Genomic DNA, 23,454 nt, shown 5'->3' with positions numbered 1-23,454 from the left:
AACCCTTAGATGAAAGTGCGTGTGGCAGCAGAAAGGGATATGGCACACTGAGCCCTGAGGAACTGTTCTAGAATTGAAGGAGATAAAAAAGACCAGACAACTAAATGTGAGCATAATCCTGGGTTGGATCTTGAACCCCCCACCCCCACAAAAAGTGAAAGTTCCTAAAAAAAAGACATTATTGGGGACATTGGCAAAACTTGATGCTGTATGTTAGATAATAGCATTTTATTTTTAATATTAGATTTCTTGAATTTGGTAATTGTACTGTGGTTAGGTAAGAGAATGTCCTTGTTCTTAGAAGATATACACCGAGTATTTAGTGGTGAAGGCTCACGATACTTATAATTTACTCTCAGTAGCCCAGGACAATAATACTAAGATTAAGAAGAAGAATAGCAATAATGGGTATGTAATTAGAGACAGAGGAAATGCCAAAGCATCAAAATCCTAAAAACTGATGAGTCCACATAAAGAATATAGGGTATGCATTGTACTCTTCTTCCTATAGGTTTGAAAACCTTCAAAATAAAACAGAAAATTGAAAAAAGAGAAAAAAAAACCAGGAAGGCCAAAAATGTGATCTGCCACAGTGTGGAATATACACGTACAATGTCTACACTGGCTGTCTGTTAGCAAATGCCTGAACTGCTAGTGAGGGATACATTTTATATAACCTACTAGAACACACAGACATATTTATGCATATGTATGTATAAAACAGAAACAAAAGTTTCACAAAGCAATATTTATTCCCATTTATCCTAACTTATCCACTCATATATTGTCTTGTTTTCTGTTTTATTCCCTCCTATTCTACTGGATTTTATTTTTTTTATATGATTTCTTTTTTTTTTTAATTTTTTTTTTAACGTTTATTTATTTTTGAGACAGAGAGAGACAGAGCATGAACAGGGGAGGGGCAGAGAGAGAGAGAGACACAGAATCCGAAACAGGCTCCAGGCTCTGAGCTGTCAGCACAGAGCCCGACGCGGGGCTCGAACTCACGGACTGTGAGATCATGACCTGAGCCGAAGTCGGATGCTTAACCGACCAAGCCACCCAGGCGCCCCTGGATTTTATTTTATTTTATTTTTTTAATTTTTTTTCAACGTTTATTTATTTTTGGGACAGAGAGAGACGGAGCATGAGCAAGGGCAGAGAGAGAGGGAGACACAGAATCAGAAACAGGCTCCAGGCTCTGAGCCATCAGCCCAGAGCCTGACGCGGGGCTCGAACTCATGGACCGCGAGATCGTGACCTGGCTGAAGTCGGACGCTTAACCGACTGCGCCACCCAGGCGCCCCCTGGATTTTATTTTTAAAAAACTCTTTGCCTCCTATTGAATTGATTTAATTGTGTCCTAATAGGTCACAAGCCACAGTCCAAAAATCATGAAGCATGGGAAATTTTGAATATCTGGCAAGATATTAAGTGGAGTGGAGTTTAGAGGTAGAAAGAATCACACAACCTGACATATATTCACCATGGAGAGGGAATTAAAGTTGTTTCATTGAGGAAGGTACAGTGAATGCAAGAGGCACTCATGTACAAGCCTAATAGGTTTTTGGTACTTTTGACTTTGATGTTTTCAGTATAGTTATACTACAGAGAACAGTTCTACAGTTCTATACTACAGAGAATAATTTGGTAATAATAGTTGCACAAAAGTTCTTTACAGTGACTCCTAAAAAATAGCTATGGTTTAATTCTAATTACATGGGTTTCAGTTAATGAGTGTTTTGGTGTATTAAGTATTTGTCTGTGCATCATAGCATGTTAATAGAGATCAGATTACAGGCACGGTTCCAAAGAGCTTACAATTCAAGCTTATAAAGATAGCTCTAAAAATTATGTCCCCAATAATGAAGGCTGTGAATTTTTTTTGAACTTTTACTATGTACTAGGCTCTGTTCCAAGTGGCTTATATGCATCATCTCATTTAAATTCACAGCAGCCTTGCGAGGTGATTACCATCTTTCAACTTAATTCAGAGTGAAGAAACTAAAAGCTCAAAGAGGTGAAGCTCCCTTCCAAGTTTGCACAGCTAGTACATAAGGAAGTAAGGATTTGAACCAGAGTCTTTTTACTCTAATATCTAAGAGCAAGACTCTTAAACAATATAGAATATAAGCTGGAAGTGGTATGAATGGAATTTCTGGTAGAACTTTTAGAGAGAGTGTGGCCTTACTAACACCTTGATTCCAGACTCCTGACCTCCAGAACTGTGGGAGAATCAATTCTCATCATTTGAAGCCTCCGATTTGAGGGACTTTGTTATGGCAGCCCTGGGAAACTAATGTAGGCAGTTTGACAAATACAGGAATATTAATTCAATAATCAGGTTTCCTGCAAGTTACGCAGAGGAGCAAAGTGAGGATTTAAGAACCAAATGTGAGGTTTAAGAAGCTGGATTTTTAGGATTTGCACAGGCCTAGATTATTGAATTTCCAGGTGCAGGCTGAATATTAACTGCCCAATGCAATAAGGTTTTGTACATAATTCTGATCAAGAATTATGTCTCTTTGTTGTGTTCGTGCTTCATTTCACATATAATTCAATAACAGCATGGCCATTGATTCTTGAGTAAGTTCTATAGCAGAGATTAATCATGGCTTTGTTTCATGAGCACTTTGGTGACCAAGGAAAAATAATTATCGCAGGCCAAGTCATCAGTGTCATTGCTGTCAGGGCTCAGCACAGAGGCAGGGACAGCCTGACAGTGAACCATGGGCGGGATAAGTAAGATGGAAAGGCTTGACCCTGTCCCTGGCGGTGCTCAGCAGTCCAAATCCAATAACACAAGCATACCCAGCAAGGAGCATGCATGATTCCAGAGTTCTCAGTGGGTCAAATCAAAGGAATGAGTTGGGACACAAGTTTAGAATGTTAAGGTCCCATGCAAGAATTGGGACACAGGATCACTGGATATAATTCTTCACACACAAAAATGATGAATCTGATTCTTTTGAAGTCTCCTGATTTTTAAGTATTGTCAACTAATTCAAATTAAATAATACCCTGCAGGTTGTACTGAGAACATCAGTGGGCCATATACATCACTATGGACCACGGGGAGACCTCTGATGAATAAATTTCTCTTTACAGTTGAGTCTAAGGACATCAGGATTTGGGGAATGAACGTAAAGAGCAGAGCCAGGCAAAGATTTCAATCTTCCTCATTTGCAGGTGGCATTTTACGGTACAGAGCTGGGCTTCACTAGGATCCTGTGGCCCAGTTAGTGGAGTGAAGAAAAAAAAAAAAAAGAAAAAGAAAATCAAGAAGACCCTCGGAACCAAAGATGGGATCGACAGGGTCTGGTCTAACTGATTGACCACCCATAGCCATGAGATTAGGGGAGGTTGAGAAGACCTGCTTGCTCCGTCCCCCTGAAGTGTGAGAATTTAGGTAGTAAAAATCCAAACTTCTTTTACACCCACTCGTTATTGCGATTGGAAACTTCAATAGTCTGTGAGTATGGCTTCTCACTTTTCAAGAGTGAAATGATGACGACGCGGGTGCCTGTTATCATGATCTGCCACAAGAAAAAGGGCTGAAAAGTGGGAGCTGGTGATCAGTGAAATCTGGAAAACATAGCTCTCAGAGCTGTGGTGTCTGGCCCATGAGCTGCCCTTGTTTATAGGTAGGAGGGAGCTGGGGTTTGAAGTAGCTGTGGGCCACAGGTAGGCTCTGAGCACTTGAAATGTGGCTAGTCCAAACTGAAATGTACTCTTAGTGCAAATCCATACCAGGTTTCAAAGATTTATTACAAAAAAGTCGGTAAAAGGTAGCATTAATATTTTTATGATGATACATTGAATAAAAATATTCTGCATCTATGGAGCTAAGTAAAATATATTAACACTATTCTCAACTGTTTACTTCTACTGTTTTTATTTTTTATTTTTATTTTTTTTAATTTTTTTTTCAACGTTTATTTATTTTTGGGACAGAGAGAGACAGAGCATGAATGGGGGAGGGGCAGAGAGAGAGGGAGACACAGAATTGGAAACAGTCTCCAGGCTCTGAGCCATCAGCCCAGAGCCTGCTGCGGGGCTCGAACTCACGGACCGCGAGATCGTGACCTGGCTGAAGTCGGACGCTTAACCGATTGTGCCACCCAGGCGCCCCATTTTTTATTTTTATTTTTTAATATAGTTTATTGTCATATTGGTTTCCATACCACTTCTACTGTTTTTAATGTCACTACCAAATTAAAAAAAATTACACGTGTCCTGTATTTGTGGCTCACATTTCTTTCTTTTTTTTTTATTTTTTTTTAATGTTTACTTATTTTTGAGACAGAGAGAGGCAGAGCATGAACAGGGGAGGGGCAGAGAGAGAGGGAGACACAGAATCCGAAACAGGCTTCAGGCTCTGAGCTGTCGGCACAGAGCCCAACGCGGGGCTCGAACTCACGGACCATGAGATCATGACCTGAGCCGAAGTCAGAAGCTTAACCGACCGAGCCACCCAGGCGCCCCTCACATTTATTTCTTTTGGACAACACTGTGTCAGAGGCTCATGAGTGACATAGCCATTTGACATGCATCAAAAACCTGAGTTTCTGGCTAGTGTCTCACTTAGTAGCTGGGTAAGAGAGTGTCCTGTAGACCAAAGCAGTGTTTATTTTTCAGGAATTAGGCAAATAATATGACCTCATGAACATGCTTTTACATGTAGGTATTTCCTACAAATATTTGTCCCAAATACTTTGGGTTCAATGCAAGAACATGAGGCAGCTGAGGAATGCCTGTCAAGGCAATCTTCCCTTCGATGAGAAAGTATAATACTAAATCATAGCAGAAATTATAGTTTACACGCTGCATTAGCCATCTTAATCTGCATAGTATATTTTCTATAATGAATTTCCATGTGATAACAACAAGTCCAGATGTAGCATTTGGATGATCAGTAAGCTTTTTAGATCAATTTATTATGAATGAAAGAGGCATTTATCTCTACCTCACACAATTTAATTTGCATTCCCTTTCTAGAAATCTTAAAAGCTCAGTAGAGGGAACGGTAAGGGACATTAAACCAATTCAAAGTGGTAAGCACTTAGTTTCCTCGTGTAACATGGTAGTCTTTAGAATACAAATGGAGACATTAATTTGGAAAGAAAGTATAAATTTTGCTTGGTGTTGAAGGAAATATATGAGTTTATGCTATTCAGGCAAATGAAGAATCATTTGTCAGAAAATTATTGTTTCTAACAAGAAATTCAAATATTGTCAATTTGAATTTAAATTATAGGAAGGATTGCTATATCCATTCAGGAAGACAGGAATTTAAATGCATGACACTGCTAAGACATGCATAATGTTCTTAGCATTATTTTATGTATACAGTGCTATTGATGTGTGTGTGTGTGTGTGTATAATTGTCACGGTCCAATGGCATTTGTTAAATGTCCTTTATGTGCATTAGATTGTGTTAAAATATTAAAATTATAAACTGTTAAGGCTGGCATGGAAAGGAACTGTGGTTCAGTCCTCTGCCCAAAGCTTGTAGTCCACACTGGCATTATTTCCAGAGGATTATTATCTGGATACCTGTGCTTCAAACCTTTGCCACTAAGGGATTCATAACGTCACAGAGCACATTCACATTTTAGCACCTCTTGACATTTTCAGACATTTTCATTTGTTAGCCATGGTCTTCCTTTACATGATTTCAAATTCTACTTCCCTAGAGCTTATAAGTGTAGGAAAGTATCTCTAGCGGCCAGGTATGCTACATTTTAGTAGTTCATAGGAACACTCAATACATACTTCTGAATAAATAATATTAAAATCGTAAAAATTTATCCTCTTACATATCATCCTCCTTAATCAGGTAATATAATATTTTGCTCTCTTGTCTGAAGGGTGATGGCTTAAGAAAAGTTTATAATATAAAGCTGTAGGGTAGGTAGGAATTTGGGCCATAGAGTAGAGTCTTGGATTAAAAAAAAAAATCTCTTAGCACTTAACACTGGTTCTTTGTCCTGAGACAAATTATTTAACTTCATTCGGACAAGCTCTGCTTTCATGTTGGCATATGAAATCAGACTTCATTTGTTACAATGGTTATTTTAACTTTAAATATTTGGATTAATAATCCAAGCAAACTCCTTACCTCAACAAGAGAGTCAGGTCAAGAAGATCTGTCGAGGGTAATCAAAGAAAAAGACAAACTACTTACTCTTGGGGAGCCTGTCACTAAATTGAGAAGATAAACATATTCACGTGGAAGGATAACTGATTGACATGTACCATGATATCAAAGAGGCAAGAGACTGTGGTGGTTAAGAGCATGGGCTCTGGAGCCAAGCTGCCTGAGTCTACATTTCCACTTTATGGCTTACTAGTTGTGTGTCTTGGAGAGACCACTTAATCTCACTGAGCCTCATCTGTAAAATGGGAATAATAAAAGTACTTGAAGGCATCGTGAGAATTAATTGACAATATGCATGAAGTTTGAACAGCGCTGGTTACATAGATGTATAGGCATCCATGAATCATATATGCATACTTACAAGCATCTATAGAGGCAGAGGGGAAGGAATATTTTTGTGCAGCAAAGAGTATGAATAAAGGAAGTGAAAGGTCCAGAGTTAACAATTGTCTTGATTTCCCTTGGGTAGCCTCTGTGTTTATGTCGTTCTTGAGGCAGCACTCTCGTCTTTGATGCATCTCAGAGATTATTGTTCCCCTGTAATATACAAGCAGGAAATGGATGTTTTCTGAAGATACCATGGAGAGATTCTTCCAGATCTCTTTTCTAATGCTAACCACCTCATCTCTCCACTCTTTCTCAAGGCTAACCCTCCACGACTTCTCTACTGATACTAGTTCCGCCAGCATCCTACTAGACCCCGGCATTTCCCTTAAACCCTGAGCCCCAGTATGCTTCCTGTTTGAAGCTTGACACTCACCACACTGCTCAGTAAAGAGTCTGCCTCAGAAACTCCTCTTGTTAAGCAGAGAGGAGGCTGCTAGAACATTCTTTCCCTCTGAAAAACAAACCAATGGAAGAAAGTGTGATCTTACCTATCAGAATGTCAGAGGACAGACACTAATAAGAATGTCTGAGAAAGATGATTGGACTTCATTCAGTAGGGCTGAGAAACTACAGCAAGATTTTAGATCAGAAAAATAACAGAATGAATACAGTGCTTCTGGAGAGAAACTATTTGAGTTGGTCAGAAAAATCAGAAATGGAATCCTGAGCTTTTGTGATTCGACCTTGAGAAAATTACTCTTTGTTTAAATGTTATTACTCCATCTTTACAATATGGAGAGAGGTTTGAGTTCAAGGATGATTTATTCTTTCCAAGTCAGAAATCCCCAGTTTTCAAGGAGCTCACCATCTGTTATAGAAAATGAGTTGAGATAAAAATCATGCCTCAAGAGCCTGGAGGATCTAAGAGAACATGTTCCAGAGTGAAAAGTCTTTCGTTTCTGAATTGATATTTTCACGACTTGCTAGATTGATGAGGATTTTCATGATTCTTCCTTCAAAATGTGCCAATCAATATTGAATTCACTGTGTTGCTCTTTTATGCAAGACTTTCATGGATTTTCCTTTTTCTTTGGAGGCTGACCTTTGTCCTTGCTGTCTTCTCTGCAAGCCATTTTGCCTTTCTAGTAAGAGAGCAGGGATAAAGGAAAGCACAGATGAGCACCTTCTCTGTGCTGAGCTAGGTCCATACATATATAGACACCCCTGGGAGCTAAATGATCTGAGTTTTACAGTTTTACAGATTACCAGTATAAGTTTAGAATTTGGAGACGTGAAATAACTTTTCCAAATCTTGGATAAATGGCTGAATCCCAAGACGAGGGATGTCTGTTTGGATGATTTAGCTATTTTTTAAAATATAGGGAAGTAATTACTAGAAAAGCCAGGGTAATAGTTAGTTGGGAGGATGAGAAGAAGAGGATATGATGGGGATGGGGCCCATGAAAGGGGCTTTTCAAATAGGAAGCAACTATTTCTTGTCCTGGGTGGTTTCCATGTAATAGTAATTAAGCTATGCATTTTATTTACATGGTTATCTGAACTTATGTTTTATTTTACAACAAAAAGATTGTGAAAATTATCCAAAATCATCAGGATTTTAGTGTTGTAGGTAAGATTTGAACTGGACAATGATTCTACGAGGAATCTGTGCCATTCCTGGCAGTAAAAAGCTGTAGCTATTTACTATACATGTTGGCCAATGAAAGTTTAAGAAAACCTCATGGATGTTCTCTATTACACTTCTTCATTTCCTAAGTTGATTTCAGAAATGCAACATAAATAATCTTACTTTTCAAAATGAACTTGAAGAATGAGAGGTAATGCTACTAAATTACACACCTTGAGCACGAATTCAAATAAATGAAAATGCCACAGTCTTGAAATTGTATTTTGAGTAAAATGACTCAAATAATATTCAATCACAATTCAATACCATTGTTCCCAGTGGTCCAGGATGTTAAACTTTTTATTCTTATTCTTCTGGGCCTTTAATTGCTTCATGATAAAGAGACCTAAGTGGCTTATGTGCCTTTGTTTTGAGGATGTCCTATCTTCTTTTCTTCTCAGTAAAGTTGTGCAAAGACCTTTACTTCATTTCTACACTGTACAGTGCTTGAGAGGATTAAAAAAGCAAGAATAGATTTTACATTCTGTTGAAATTCATGAGTGCCTTGCTGTTTAAAAAACATTTTTAATATAGGAGACCATTAATTACTAGGATTCTGATTGTAATTGCCTGGTCTTAGAATTGATGAACAAAGCCATTTTGGAAAGCAATCAATTTGAAATCTAATTTGTTGGCGAAATGAACCATATAAACAAAATGCCACTTGCAGTTTGTCTAAAATGAGATGTGCTTAACGAGCCCATCATCTTCTGCGATCCTCATCACTATGGGTCGAAGCCACCTCAAATGTCATCAGTCGGATCCAGTGCACAGAAAGCTGAAATAGAACACGGCGCTATGAGCAGAGTGAAATGCAAAACAGATGGTTCTGCCATCCCTGCAGGGTGACTTTGGGGGGCAGCTCTAGGGTGAAAGCAGAGCAGCTACTAAAATGAACTAAATGTAGCAACACACTCCTCTCCCCTCCAAAAGTAGCTGGGGTGGTCTAAGGTAACCCATCCCATTCACATGGATTCAGAGTACAAATGACAAAAGTTCAAGAAACTGAATTTGAGAGAAAGGTTCTGAATTATTTTTTATGAAATGTGCATACACAATAACACGTGAATGCACACACACAGAAAACATATAACGCATGTATAAAACATATTATATGTGTGTGGAGAGAGAGTGAGCAAAAGGTATCTGATGGGCCACTCTAGAATCTGTGCTTTCAGGACAAAATTGGGCTCAGCAGTCACTTGTTCTTTCCATTACTTAAAGAAATAATCTCATTTAAAAGTCTTACTACTGGCTTCTTACTGCATGATACGCAGAGGTTGTATATTTTTGAGATAGGTTGTAAAATAAAAATTAGCATGTAGTAGTTGAGATTTTAAAGTTAAACTTGTCATCTAGTTATTTTAAATTTGATAGGTCATGTGTATCTTGAGGCTTATTTATTCATTTATTTATTTTACTCTATTGGCATAATAAAGCCAGGAACTAGTTGAAAGTACAGTAGTATCAGGGCTTTGTGAAGCTGACATTATAAAACTGAAATCAACATGAAGAAAGCTAATCCTACCAGGAGACCTTGGGGAATAGATGAGAACTGGAAAAAAAAACCCTTCTGAGTCAAGCAGTCCATGTCTATCCAATATCAAGTAGGGGAGAGAGGAGGGGAAATAAGAGGCTTACATGTCTAGGTGATATTACTCAAGAACAAGAAGGGAGTTTCTAGTTCAGAAAGCTCCAGAAGGCAGCCCCAGTCTGGGGCCTTTTTTTTTTTTTTTTTTTTTTTTTTAGTTATTGGGTTTATCTTATTTATGATTAGTTGTGTTAGGTGTAGTTTAATGAAGTATGTGAAGGAGGTAGGCTCTAAATGGCTAAAAGCTGGTGTTTGGGCTATATTTAAAGCAATTGGATGTGTGAGAATTTGAGTTTGGCCCTAATAGGCTGTGCGGTAATGGTCCCAGCCTGCTGTGTAGAAGGAAACAATGTGGGACATTTTAGGCTCATACACAGAGGACATCTCCAGACCATCTATGTAACAGATGGTATCAGGAGTGATGGAAAGGTAGCATCAGTAAGATTTACTGGGAGTGTGCATACATAAAAGGGGGAAAGGAAAAAGTAAGGTTATCTTTTAGGTTTTTGGTTTGGGCAACTGGGTGATGCTATTTTCTGAGATAAGAAATATGACTCTGTGTGTATGTGTGTGTGCAATAAAGAGTTCAATTCTAGACATGTTAAGTTTATGATAAAGTTTTAAAAGCAATGCCCTCTAATAATCACCTATGGTAATCTCAATTCTCCTTATCAGTGGAAGGGAAAGGCAAACACGGGTTGCCCAGCCTCTGAAATCCCAACCCAGCTCTGGCAAACACACTGTGTCCTAGTCCAAAAATCTAACCTTGCAGTCATATCTACTGGAAGAGATGATGAAACCTGGAAGTCTAATTACACAAACGTATTTACACTCAAAATACAGTGTCAGTGGGAGAAATAATAGGCATATGAGGTGCTCCATAAGGTCTGAGGTGAGGTGACTTGGATTTGCACATTTAGATTAAATTAAAACACTCTAAGTTTTGTACAGCATCAGGCAAGAAAGAAAATGAAAGATATGCAGATTGGAAACAGATAAAACCTTTTTTTAAAAAAATACAAATAACATGAGGGGTGCCTCGGTGGCTCAGTCGGTTAAGCATCTGGCTCTTGATTTCACCTCAGGTCATGATCTCAGTTTGTGAGTTTGAGCCCCTCATCAGGCTCTGAGTTGGTGGTGTGGAGCCTGCTGGGGATTCTCTCTCTCCCTTTCTCTCTGCCACTCTGTGTGCATTCTCTCTCTCTCGAAATAAATAAACTTAAAAAAATATAGATAACATGATTGTACACAGAGAATATCTCAAAGAATCCCTAAAAGAATATAGAAGTGAGTTTGGTCATGCTGTAGAAACAAGGTCAGTGTACAAAATTCATTCGTATTTTTATGTACTAGCCTTGGACAACTGGAGATTGAAGCAAAAACAACATCATTTTCAATAATTCCTGAAAACAGGAAATATGTGACGATAAATCTGACAACTAATGTGAAGGATTTGCATGCTAGGAACTGTCAAGCATTGCTGAGAAAATCAAAGACACACCACTTAGAATACTAAAAACAAAAACAAGTAAAGCGAAGGATTCAGAGCAACGGGAACTCTCACCCACTGCTGGTGAGAATACAAAATGGCGCGGCTGCTTTGGAAACTAATTTTTCAGTGCCTTTTCAAGTTAAATATATACTAACTATATGATTCAGAAATTGCATTCCTAGATATTGACCCAAGCTAGATTATAGCAATACCCACACTAAAATCTATATGTAAATATTTACAGCAGCTTTATTCATAGTCACCTAAACTGGAAATAACTTAAATGTTCATCAGCTGGAGAATAGAAACAAATTATGGTGCATTCATACAATAGAATATGACTCCACAGTAAGAAGGAAAAAAACTGGTGGCATACACAATATATATAAGAATGAATCTCAAAAGCATTATATCAGTGAAAGAAACCAGAATTAAAAGGCTACATGCTCTATAATGCCATTTATATAACATTTTAGAAAGGCAAAATTATAGGAAAAGAGATTCATGGTTAATAGGAACTATATTTGGGGGGACAGAGATTGACTAAAAAGGCATAAGTCATTAAAATATAGTTGTGATATTAACTAAAGATTTAGAGGAATCTGTTTAAAAGAATTTGTTTCTATGGGGCTTATTATGAAATTAAGTTATTTCTGACCACACTCCATTTTTCTCTAATCAGAGGCAATGCTTCTACATTTGGTTAATTTATCTATTTATTTCCATTACTCTGAATAATATGCCTCTATGTTGACTTCTTGATGCTTGTATTTGGGGCATTTTCTATTGGCTGTAGGTGATGGAATGACAGAGGATAAGGACTTGGCTATCTTTCACTCTTTCCATATACCTTTACAAAATCACACATTCCCAGTCACCAATGTCACATCCTTCTACTTTGCTTGTATTCTAGTTACAAGTGGATTATTAATCACCAGTTTACAGAGGGGAACATTCACACATATTTCTCATCAGAAATAACAGAAGCCAGAAGTCAATGGAAACATATTTTCAAGACTTGAAAGAATAGAAAAAACAATCTGTCAACTTACATTTCACTTTCCAATAACAATATTCTTCAACAATTAACGCAATATAAAGACCTTTCCTTTCCTTTTTCTCTTTTTTTTTTTTTAGTATTGCAGATATTTTAATTGCTTTGGCTTTGAATTGTTACATAAGAGTTTAAAGTACAAATAAATCACACATATTTTTCAAATTCATACCTTTTCAGAGTATATTAAATGATATATCAAGTGCTATGTCATGTAATCACAAATTATTACAGTAAGAACCTTAAAATTGGTAATCCAATGCTTTCCCAAGTTTTATTTAGAATGTATTATCATGTTTGGACACTTTCCAAATGTTTCAGGGCTATGTTAAGCAACATATAAATATGGTAACCTCAGAATCTTCCTAGGCAATCCATTCCATCTTTGGATATTCCTAAGAGTTAGAAAGACATTTCACTATAAGAAAATAAGTATAATTTCTCTTCCTTTGACAGCGTTTCAGATATTCAAATATAGCTATTGTATGCATTAACTGTTAAAAAGCTGAAGTCTACTATACTAAACATAGAAAAATTAGAAAGCATGTGAAATTTAAAATGTTTCTTTAGCTATTTGATAGATCAGGCAGAAGGCACATATAGCCTATATAACAAAAAACAGAGGGCACATGTAATGCCATATAATGCAATTAATTGGAAATCATGAAAATAAATTTGTTTCCACAATACTTTTGAGAATGCTGACTATTGGACTAGTCACTAACATTGTTGTAAAGGTAAGAAAGCCTGCTGAAGACAATTAATCAGGTACCATCAAAGACCTTTTCATGTAAACAAAGAGTTATGATAATAGTTCATCACCATCAAACCTGCTCTGGGAGGAAGTTATTCAGTCTGAAGGAAAGTGGTCTTAGATAAAAACTTGAATCTGTGGGTAAGAATGAAGAGCATCAGGACCCATGGCGACGTAAAAATGAAGAAGCATATATATTTTTGTCTGTCAACTTCTTTAAAAGGAAATTGACTGTTAACATTTTTTTAATGTTTATTTATTTTTGAGAGAGAGAGAGAGACCAAGCACAAGCGGGGTAGGGGCAAAGAGAGAGAGACACATATAATCTGAAGCAGGCTTCAAGCTCTGAGCTGTCAGCACAGAGCCAGACACAGGACTTGAACTCGTGAACCGCAAGCTCATGACCTGAGCTGGAGTCGGTTGCTTAACCAGCTGAGCCACCCAGGCGACCTGGAAGTTGACTGTTTAAAGGAAAATAATAAAATTGTATTGGGTTTATAATACATATAAAGTAGAATATATAGCAACAGTAGTATAAATGAAAGGGTGGTTAAGCAGAATTATGTGTAACAACAGAAAGTACTATAGTATTAATTCTAAGTAAATTGTGATAATAAATAGATGCATGCTATAGTCTCAACAGCAACCACTAAAACTAATCCAAAGTATAGTTAAAAATTAAAAATCAACTTAAAAAAATGAAATGCTATCAAAAATTCAATCCTGAATATGCATATACCTAAATGTGTGTGCACCTAGTAACAGAGATTCAAAGTGCATAAAGCAAACAGTGACAGAATTAAAGGGAGAAAAGACAAAAAGCACATAGTTGGGAATTTTGAGAACCATTTCTTATAAATTGATAGAACAAGTAGGAAAAAATAAGGGATGATAAAGAAGTTTGGAACAACACTACCAACCCACCTATACCTAATCGGGATTTACAGGGAACAACTTGTTCCAACTACTATAAATCCTTTGCAAATGCACGTGAAAATTCACCAAAATACACCACATGCAGGGCCATAAATGACTCTCAGTACATTTTGAAAGACTGTAATCTCACAGGGTATTTTTTTTTTACCAAATAGAATTAATTTAAAAATCAATATGGAATCTAGAATATCCTCAAATATTTCTACATTTCAACAAAGCAAACGAACAAACAAAAAGCAAAAAACAAACACACAAACAATCCCCCCGCCCCCCCCCACTCCTGCCACACACACACCACTTCTAAATCACCACTGGGTTAGGGAAGAAAACCCAATGGGTAAACCTGAAGTCATTTCAGAATGAATGATGATAAAAGCTCAGTGAACGTGTAAAATGTCTGCAGTCAGATCCTGTAAGTTCAACACCCAACATTGCAACTTTCTGACTGTACAACCTTTGGCAACTTCCTTAGTATTTCTGCAATATAGTTTCTTCATTTATAAAGTAGTGATAATGTGGTGACGTTTCTCTGCTTTGATGTTTGACTGTCATATGTGTTATTTGTTGCTTTTTTCATGTTTATTTATTTATTTTGAAGAAAGAGAGCATGCGTTTGCGCACGCGTGCACGCACGCGCGCGCACACACACACACACACACACACACACACACACACACGAGTGAATGGGGGAGGGGCAGGAACAGAGGCGAAGAGAGAATCCCATGCAGGCTCTGAGCTGTCAGTGCAGAGGCCCTCATGGGGCTGGATCTCAGGAACCATGAGATAATGACCTGACCCGAAATCAAGAGTCGGATGCTTAACCAACCAAGCCATCCAGGAACCCCTCGTATGTGTTATTTAAAGCTTACTTTTCCAAATGCATAGTTTAATTTTTACTATTATTACTGTTAAAGACTTCTTTCTTTTTTTTATTTAGAGAGAAAGAGAGAGAGAAAGAACGAGTGAGTGAGTGCGAGCTGGGGAGAGGAGCAGAGGGAGAAAGGGAATTTTAAGCAGATTCCATTCTCAGCAAGGAGCCCAATGTATGGCTCCATCCCATGACCCTGGGATGGTGACCTGAGCCAAAATCAAGTCGGACACTCAACCAACTGAGCCACCCAGGCAACCCTGTTACAGGTTTCTAACTGCACATTTTAGACAAATAATATGGGCTGTAAATGTTTTCTTTGAAATATGTTGAGATTTGCTTTTTTATATTATGTGTGACCAATTCTGTGGATGTCTCATGTGCTTGGGAAGTATATGTGTTCTGTAATTAGGGGGATAAAGTTCTACATATTTTCAGTATGTTCAAACAAACCATATACACTTTTTTTTTGGTCTGCTAGATTGACAAAATTTACTGAGGGCATTTGGATTTATGACACTATGTTTGCCAAACTCTCCTTATAATATGGATGTCTTTTGGTTTATGTATTTTAAAGTCATATAATTCTGTGCATAAAATCTCGATAAAAATCATCTTGATGTAGGGGCGCCTGGATGGCTCAGTCAGTTAAGTGTCTGACTTTGGCTCAGGTGATGATCTCACGGCTCATACGTTTGAGCCTCGTATCAGGCCCTGTGCTGACAGCCCAGAACCTGGAGCCTGCTTCAGATTCTGTGTCTCTCTCTGCCCCTCCTCTGCTTGCATATCTCTCTCTCTCTCTCTCTCTCTCTCTCTCTCTCTCTCAAAATAAATAAACATTTGATGAGTTTAACTTGATGAGTTAAACTTTTTTGTATTAAGTGTTGGCCTTACATTCCAAATAATGCTTTTTGGCCTTATTTCCTTTTTGTCTGATAATAATATAAATGGACTATCTCAATATTAGTGTTTCTTGATGTATTTTTTCACTTCCTTTCAATGTTTTTGTATCCTAAAGTTTTAGATCTGTTCTTTGCAAATAACATGTAGTTGAATTTTTGCTATTTTATATACTATATGAAAATCTGTGATCTCCGAGCATAGAATTTGGTTCATCAACATTTATTAATCATCAATGTATTTGAACATATCTCTATTATTCTTATTTTGGGTTTTTGATATACTCTGCTTCATTTATGCATCTTAAAAAACCTCATTTCCTGCCTACTGTTGTGGTGATTGTGGGTTTTTAACTCAATTTTCTTGAAATATGCTTATAATTTTAGAAGTTGTACACTTTAATTTTATTATTTTGTTTACCTGAAAAATTAAATGTGCATATTTAGCTTCAGTCTTATCTAAAAAGATTTATTAATATTAGTTTTGTTCATTGAGTGAATCATCCTCCTCCTGAACAATGCAAGAACATAGAATGCTTTAACTCCAGGCACCTTATCTGTCTTACACATTGCATATATATAGCATTTTACTTCTATCTCAAATTTTTAATCCTCATATTAGACTTAGTTAATTTTATTTTATGCAGTCAATGTTTGTTTAGGTTTATTTATATGTTTACCAGTTTCTTTATTAGCTATTAATTTTTTATATTTTGAAAATTCTTATTGAGATTCATTTTGCCTTCATCTTGGTAGTACGTTCTTCATGCTATAATAATCTCTCTTTTCCTTTTTCTGCCTGCAGAAACAATGACTTAGCTGGTATACAGTGTTAGATTTATGGATATTTTGTCTCAGCATTTCCATTGTTGTCACTGAGAATCCTGCTGTTTAATTTCTTTTTTATAATAAGCAATCACCTTTTTTTTTTTCTTTCTGGTTGCTTCAAAAGTAATTCCTTCATTGATGGCATTATGCAGACTTATTAAGAAGAGTCTAGAAGTAGATTTTTATTTATGTCTTCTGTTGGTGTTTTTGTGAATCCTGTTCTGATTTTCTAAGTCATCATCAATTCTTAAAATATGATCCCTTCCAATATTACCTCTCTCATTACTACTATTCTCTCCTTTTGGAATTCTGATTGAAGGCATGTTAGTTTTTCAAAAATACTTTCCTCCATAGTTCTTTGTCTCTCCTTCACATATTTTATGTCTCTACCTTTCTATGTTGCATTCTCTAGTTTCTTTAGATATGTATTTCACTTACGTATTTCTTCCACTGTGTACATGCTTTCATTTAAACTCTATGTTAAGGTTTTAACTACAGTGTTGACATTCATCATTTTTAGAAAAGTTATTTTTCAAATATTCCTTGTTATATTTTTACACTCTTTTGTTTCTTATTCATATTTTAAATTCCATCTGATATTTATTTCTTTAAACATTTCAAGCATAGTTGCCCTATATTCTGGATCTGATAATTACACTATTTGGAATCCCAGGGGTCTATTTTCATGATTTCTTTTTCTATTCATGGTAAGTTGTTTTCTTATGAATTTTTAAGTTTTTAGTTAATACATATCTGTTTGAATTTAATCCACAGAATTCTGTTCAGGTCTAAGAAGTTACAGACAAACTCTTTCATCAAGAATGTGCACTTCTTTCTGCCTGGCAACTGGAGGTGTCCATATGAAGTTGCTTTTTGGCATGGTTTTCTAGACCAAACAGCAGTAAGTCTTTGAGGGCAGACCTATGATTTGTAATTTTCCTCCTAATGTCTTTTTTTTTTCTTTCTTACATCAAAGTCAATATAAAGAAGTATTTTGCCATCGTCCTTTGTCAGTAATGCTGTTAGAAGTTCCATACTTCTTCTTTTTTTAACTTTTTAAATATTTGTTTATTTTTGAGAGAGAGTGAGACAGTGCTAGCAGGGGAGGGACAGAGACAGAGAGAGGAAGATACAGAATCTGAAACAGGCTCCAGGCTCTGAGCTGCCAGCATAGAGCCTGATGCGGGGCTCGAACTTGGGAATGGCGAGATCATGGCTTGAGCAGAAATCAGATGCTTAACCGACTAAGCCACCCAGGTGCCCCAGAAGTTCCATACTTCTAAAGGGGTTTCCAGTGTAACTCAACTTGCCCAGGCCAAAGTCCTCTCATAGGACATCAAACCACTAGGATCCCAATATCACCCAATACCTCCTGGTTGGATGTTGGTTGCATCCGTCCTATGCCCTTCTTATCTCACTTCTTGTTTCTTTCTGGTTTCTAGTTATTTCCTCAACTCAAATTCATTATGACTTCATCATATGAGGTGTCTTCAAGATGTCTGCCCCATTCTCATTTTTAAGAAATAAATAGAAATATTTGTATTTAATATAATTTTAAATGTTATATTTTTGGTTTCTTCACTTGTTTCACTTGAAAATAGTATGCAAGGACTCTCCCAGGTACTGTGGGGGCTTTAAAGAAAAACATGGAGAACTTGTCCTTGAAGAATGTATCAGAAGAATCATATGGAACTGTAATGCAAGGTAGAAATTCAAGTACCATAAAAGGAGTCCAGGTGAGTGGGAACAAGGGGACATGCCATTTGAGGAAGGGAGTATACAGAATTAGAAAAACTGTCACTACTTCTTAGTACACTCTTTCTTAGAACAATGAAACCTCTGCCCACAACATTGCTGTCTTTTCATGACTGGTTCCTCCCTCCACTCCTTGCCTAGTTAGAGCCATTTCTGCAGTTGGATCCTGGCTCCATCATCACTTTCAAATGGAAGCCTTCTGTGACATCCTGTAAAGGTTCAAGTTCAAGTTTTTGTTGTACACCCCTAACACTATGTGCTTCTCACTCACAGACTCTAACAGAGTTGCAATTTTAGATGCATTTAGCATGCTTAGTTTTGGTTTCTCCTCTATACTGTGCATCCTAAGAAGTCAATGATAATATCTGATTTTTGCTCATCATTGAATCTCTAGCACCTGGAATTGTGCTTGGAAAAATTTGATTCTCAATACATATTTTTTGAGTGATTGAATGAATCCCTTATATTTTATGTCATTTACTGATTATGTAGGCCTTTTGGTTATGGCTCTATCTAGTCCATTGCTTAACATATTGATTAGTCAAACATATAGCCTATTGGTAGACAAAAGACACCTTCACTGGCCACATTTCTGTTAGCTGTGGCAACCGAGTGACCCATGTTCAGGCGCCTTTGGAGGCTATAAGATTTATGAGGTTGGAATAGTCTAGGGCTTTCTCTCCTCCCTGGCCTGCACTAACCCACAGTTCTTAGCCTCTGTGTCAGCTGAACTTAAAGATTAATAAAAGCCACAAAAGATAATATAATATATTTTAGAGTTGAACTTAGAGATTTAAAAAACCACTAGCTTGTTCTGGACTACACAAGGACCTCTTAGAAGTGCTCAGGAAATAAAATAGCTTCTGGATTCTACCATAAGAACATTATATAAGATTTTATATATTTATACATTCCTTGGCTGCAGTTATAGATACTTGTGAGACAAAATGGAAATTAAAAATAAACAAAAATAGATCAAAATTTAGACACAGGGAATAAAACTATAAAAGTAAGTTGTGAGATGGTGGACCAGAGATGACATGGACTGGGTTAAGTTTTAGTTTCTCTGGATAGGTATATAAAAGGAGAACAATGTTGTTGTGGGGAGAAGAGAAAGTTTTTCCTAGACTTGTGAGGCCCCTTAGTAAGGATATGCAGAATGAGAGTCTGCAAGGCTGGCCAGAGGGCATAATCTGGCCATCAAGAGGATAGTATCCAATCTGTGGCAGAATTCAGAGGTCTCCACTGAATGTAAGGCGAAACAGGAGAGCAAGTGGGGGGCTGTAACCATTGAAGCGATATGTTAAAAATGGCAGCCAGGAGAGCAATTCTAGAAGTATTAGGCTGAGCTTTTGTCTCCAGGATAAGGGTCTTCCTGATTCTCCTGGATCATCCACAAAGCCTTCTATTGACTTCCCACTGCTGCCGAGGCCATTGAAGACTGTCTGGGGAAGGAGACTGAATGAGAGGCAGTTAGACAAACACTGAGCTCTCCCTCCTGATGGGGCTGACTGTGCCAGGCTCTCAGAGGACATAACGTGCTTGTTAAGGTTTGGTGAATAGCACCAGTCTCCACGGAGGACGATTTGGGTTCCCATAGAGAAGTCATCAACACAGGGTAAGAATTCAGCCAATTATGCCTCACCTCATCAGTCCTATTTAGATGGTAACCCCATGGGGCATGGACCATGTCTTTCCCTGTGTATTGTACAGTGTTGAGGAAACATTTGGCACTCAATAAATACCAATCAAGAGCTTGTTTCTTGTCCCCCTCAGCCTCCCACTGAGCTGATCTGAGGAAGGAATTCCCTTTGAAGTCCCTTGTCTCCATGCTTTTTGATAAACAACACAGAGGCACAGAGAAAGATGAAGCATCTATACAGTCCTGGGACTGTATCCACTGTTTTTGGTATCCACAGATGACAAATCTTATCTCTGTAGTGATATGGCTGGGGAGTGAGGACATGTTTAGTGGGACCATGCAGTAAAAAAAGCCCATCTTCCATAAACATTGTCTTGCTTCTCGTTTCTCACAGATGAATGATTTGTGCTTTCTAGCATCTATTAACACCACTGTTAAGCTGTCTTGCTGAGCTGAGAGAGCCTTTGTAAGTTTAATTTACTTCAATTGTTCATGAGTTTTACCATATATAGAGAGGAAAGAAAAGTACGGGTGAAAAAGAAATTAGAAGAGAAAATAAAAAATAAACATTGTAAGAATAAGGAAGAATTTTTTTTAAACAGGTAACCTGTGATAACTTTAATAAGCCTTGCCAAGGAGTTCCCTATGGCTTTGATGTGTCTCCATTGAAAAATGGCTTTATTTTGGAGTGCTTGGGTGGCTCAGTTGGTTAAGTGTCTGACTTCAGCTCAGGTCATGATCTCACTGTTCGTGAGTTCGAGCCCTGCATCAGGCTCTGTGCTGACGGCTTAGAGCCTGGAGCCTGCTTCAGATTCTGTCTCCATCTCTCTGCCTCTCCCCTTCTCTCTCTCTCTCACTCAAATATAAAATAAAACATAAAAAACCTTTTTTTAAAGAAACCTGGCTTTTTTTTTGTTGTGAAAATGTAATTTTTGTATCAGGGATAAAATGATTTACAAGTTATATATATATATATATATATATATATATATATATACACAAGTTTTATATATTTACAAGTTTTATATATATATATATATAAAGAAAATATGTATGTATATATAAAGAAAATAATATGCTACAAGTAAAATAAGGCATCTGAATTAACACATGTATATACTATGCATATGTATGATCAAAAGAACATACAATTTTCTTTACATACTGGAAAATCTCTCAAAGTGTTCTCTTAAAGTACTAAGGCCAAGACATCATGAAAGGGAGGACTAATGAGGTTAAATAATCCTAGAAGATGTGGCCATGGGGTGGAATGATGACAGCTCTTTTTTCGTATACTCATGGTTCCATGTCTGTCTGTCTGTCTTTCTCTTCCCTCCCCCTCTTCCTTTCTCTTTTCCTTTTTCCCTCCTTCTGAGTATTTTAACTATAAAAACTATTCCACCTGAAAATTTACAAAGATGAAGATTTTCCTTAGACTTTGATTTAGAAAGACACTTAGTGTCTCTTATGTTGAACAACAAACAGAATGAGAATAAGGCATGACACAGCCAGGATTTAAAAGAGAAGTGTCATGCCTACTCATGTTTCTTTTGAAGATAAGGCAAAACAGCTAAATTATGTTCTAAAAGGTGTTATAGCTCTAAAAAGAATGATTAAAAATTATGAATATCTTGGCCCAAAGATAATAGAAATTAGGAGATTTTCTTTTTGAAAATTTCCCATTCTGTTGTTGGCTCCTTAAACTTATCTACCCCTAAATTGAGCCCAAAATGTAGGCATTAAAATTGTAATAACTAAAATAAGAGGGGATTCACTCAATGCAGTGGATATTTTGTTACCTTTGGACATGATAATGAGTTCTAAGGTTGAAATCATGGACTTAAAGTGTCTTGAATGCGGATGAAATTAGCTCTCTTCTGTATGGGAGAATTATATCATAGCCAGAGTGCTGCATTCAGTGTTCAATACCATTAGAACTCAGGAGAGTGACTGACATATTGAAGAAAATTGAAACCTAATATGTTAATGAAAGGTTGAAGAAGCAATGAAATCTTCATTTAGAACAGAGAAGGTTGAGAAAGTAGGTGTGTTGGAAAAATTAAAGTTGATTAAGTCATATTAAGTTTTAAAACAAAAATTTAAAACAACTGCTTGGGGCTGGAGGTAAGGTGGTGGTTAAGTTATTTCCTTAGGTGATAATCTATCTTTTCTATTATCACTGCCAAGGTTTAGGGGATGATAATGAGCAGGATGTTCACATATGAATGTTGATTTTTTTTTTAATTTTTTTTAAGTTTATTTATTTTTGAGACAGAGAGAGACAGAGCATGAACGGGGGAGGGGCAGAGAGAGAGGGAGACACAGAATCAGAAGCAGGCTCCAGGCTCTGAGCCATTAGCCCAGAGCCCGACGCGGGGCTCAAACTCAGGGACCGCGAGATCGTGACCTGAGCTGAAGTCGGACGCTAAACCGACTGAGCCACCCAGGCGCCCCTATGAATGTTGATCTTAAGCTCAAGACCAAATAACAGTTAATGCCCCAAATTATATTCATTCATTCAGTTAGTTTTTCATTAAATAATTATTGATGTCATGTACTGGATAAGACTGATATCTGCTAGGAAATTGGAGGTTGAATAAAAATGATATGCTATCTGAACCTATGGATTTTAGTTTCTAGAAAGACAGTTTAATCAATCAGCAACAAATCTGGGACTTAATTATATTGTGGTGAGTACTAAAACAAGTATCAAGTGCTAAGAGGGCATATGTCAGAGGGGATCTAAGCTTCCCTGGTGGTGGGTGGGGTGGTCATGAAGGTCTTCCCAGAAGAAATTGTATTATTCTGAGTTGTGGATATAAGGAGAGCAAAGCAGAGAATGGGCCAGGTAGACAGAAGAGTAAGTTTGAATAAGAACATGGGAAGAAGGTCCTAGGGAAGAAGCACTATGACACATTGCAGAGTGGGGACACCTGTATAATGAGGACTCAAAAGGGAGAGGGTGTTTCATGTGATGAGAAAGATGAAGCCTTATAAGCTTTGATAAGGGTTTGGAGCTTTATTCTTTTTTTTTTTTTAAATATGTTTTTTTTTTTTCAACGTTTATTTTTATTTTTGGGACAGAGAGAAACAGAGCATGAACGGGGGAGGGGCAGAGAGAGAGGGAGACACAGAATCGGAAACAGGCTCCAGTCTCTGAGCCATCAGCCCAGAGCCTGACGCGGGGCTCGAACTCACGGACTGCGAGATCGTGACCTGGCTGAAGTCGGACGCTTAACCGACTGCGCCACCCAGGCGCCCCTGGAGCTTTATTCTAAGAACAAGGAGATGATGCTAAAAAGCTTTAAGTAGGGAAATGATGATATCACAGGGTTCACGTTTTTGCTAAATCATGTTGACAGTAGTGTGGAGGAATGGTTTGGAAGGCTTCAAGGTCTTACATGGGGAGATGCCTTAGAAGCATCCCCCTACCACCCCCTTCCACCAGGCATATATTCTTG

At 37.4% G+C, this 23,454-nt stretch overlaps 1 long non-coding RNA gene across 1 annotated transcript in view; it reads left to right on the top strand.

Annotated features, from left to right (window-relative positions):
- The first annotated feature begins 16,672 nt into the window (after positions 1 to 16,672).
- The window catches only part of LOC123385104, a 34,149-nt gene continuing 27,367 nt past the window's right edge, over positions 16,673 to 23,454 (top strand). The window contains exons 1-2 of the long non-coding RNA XR_006597198.1: positions 16,673 to 17,497; positions 18,198 to 20,459. This is a non-coding gene — a long non-coding RNA (uncharacterized LOC123385104). The remainder of the gene's footprint in view (positions 17,498 to 18,197; positions 20,460 to 23,454) is intronic.

The sequence above is a fragment of the Felis catus genome, chromosome B1 (genome assembly GCF_018350175.1).
Source record: "Felis catus isolate Fca126 chromosome B1, F.catus_Fca126_mat1.0, whole genome shotgun sequence".
Classification (NCBI taxonomy): Eukaryota; Metazoa; Chordata; class Mammalia; order Carnivora; family Felidae; genus Felis; species Felis catus.
Note: the sequence above shows the minus strand (reverse complement) of the source record. Positions and strands in the feature narration are given on the sequence as shown.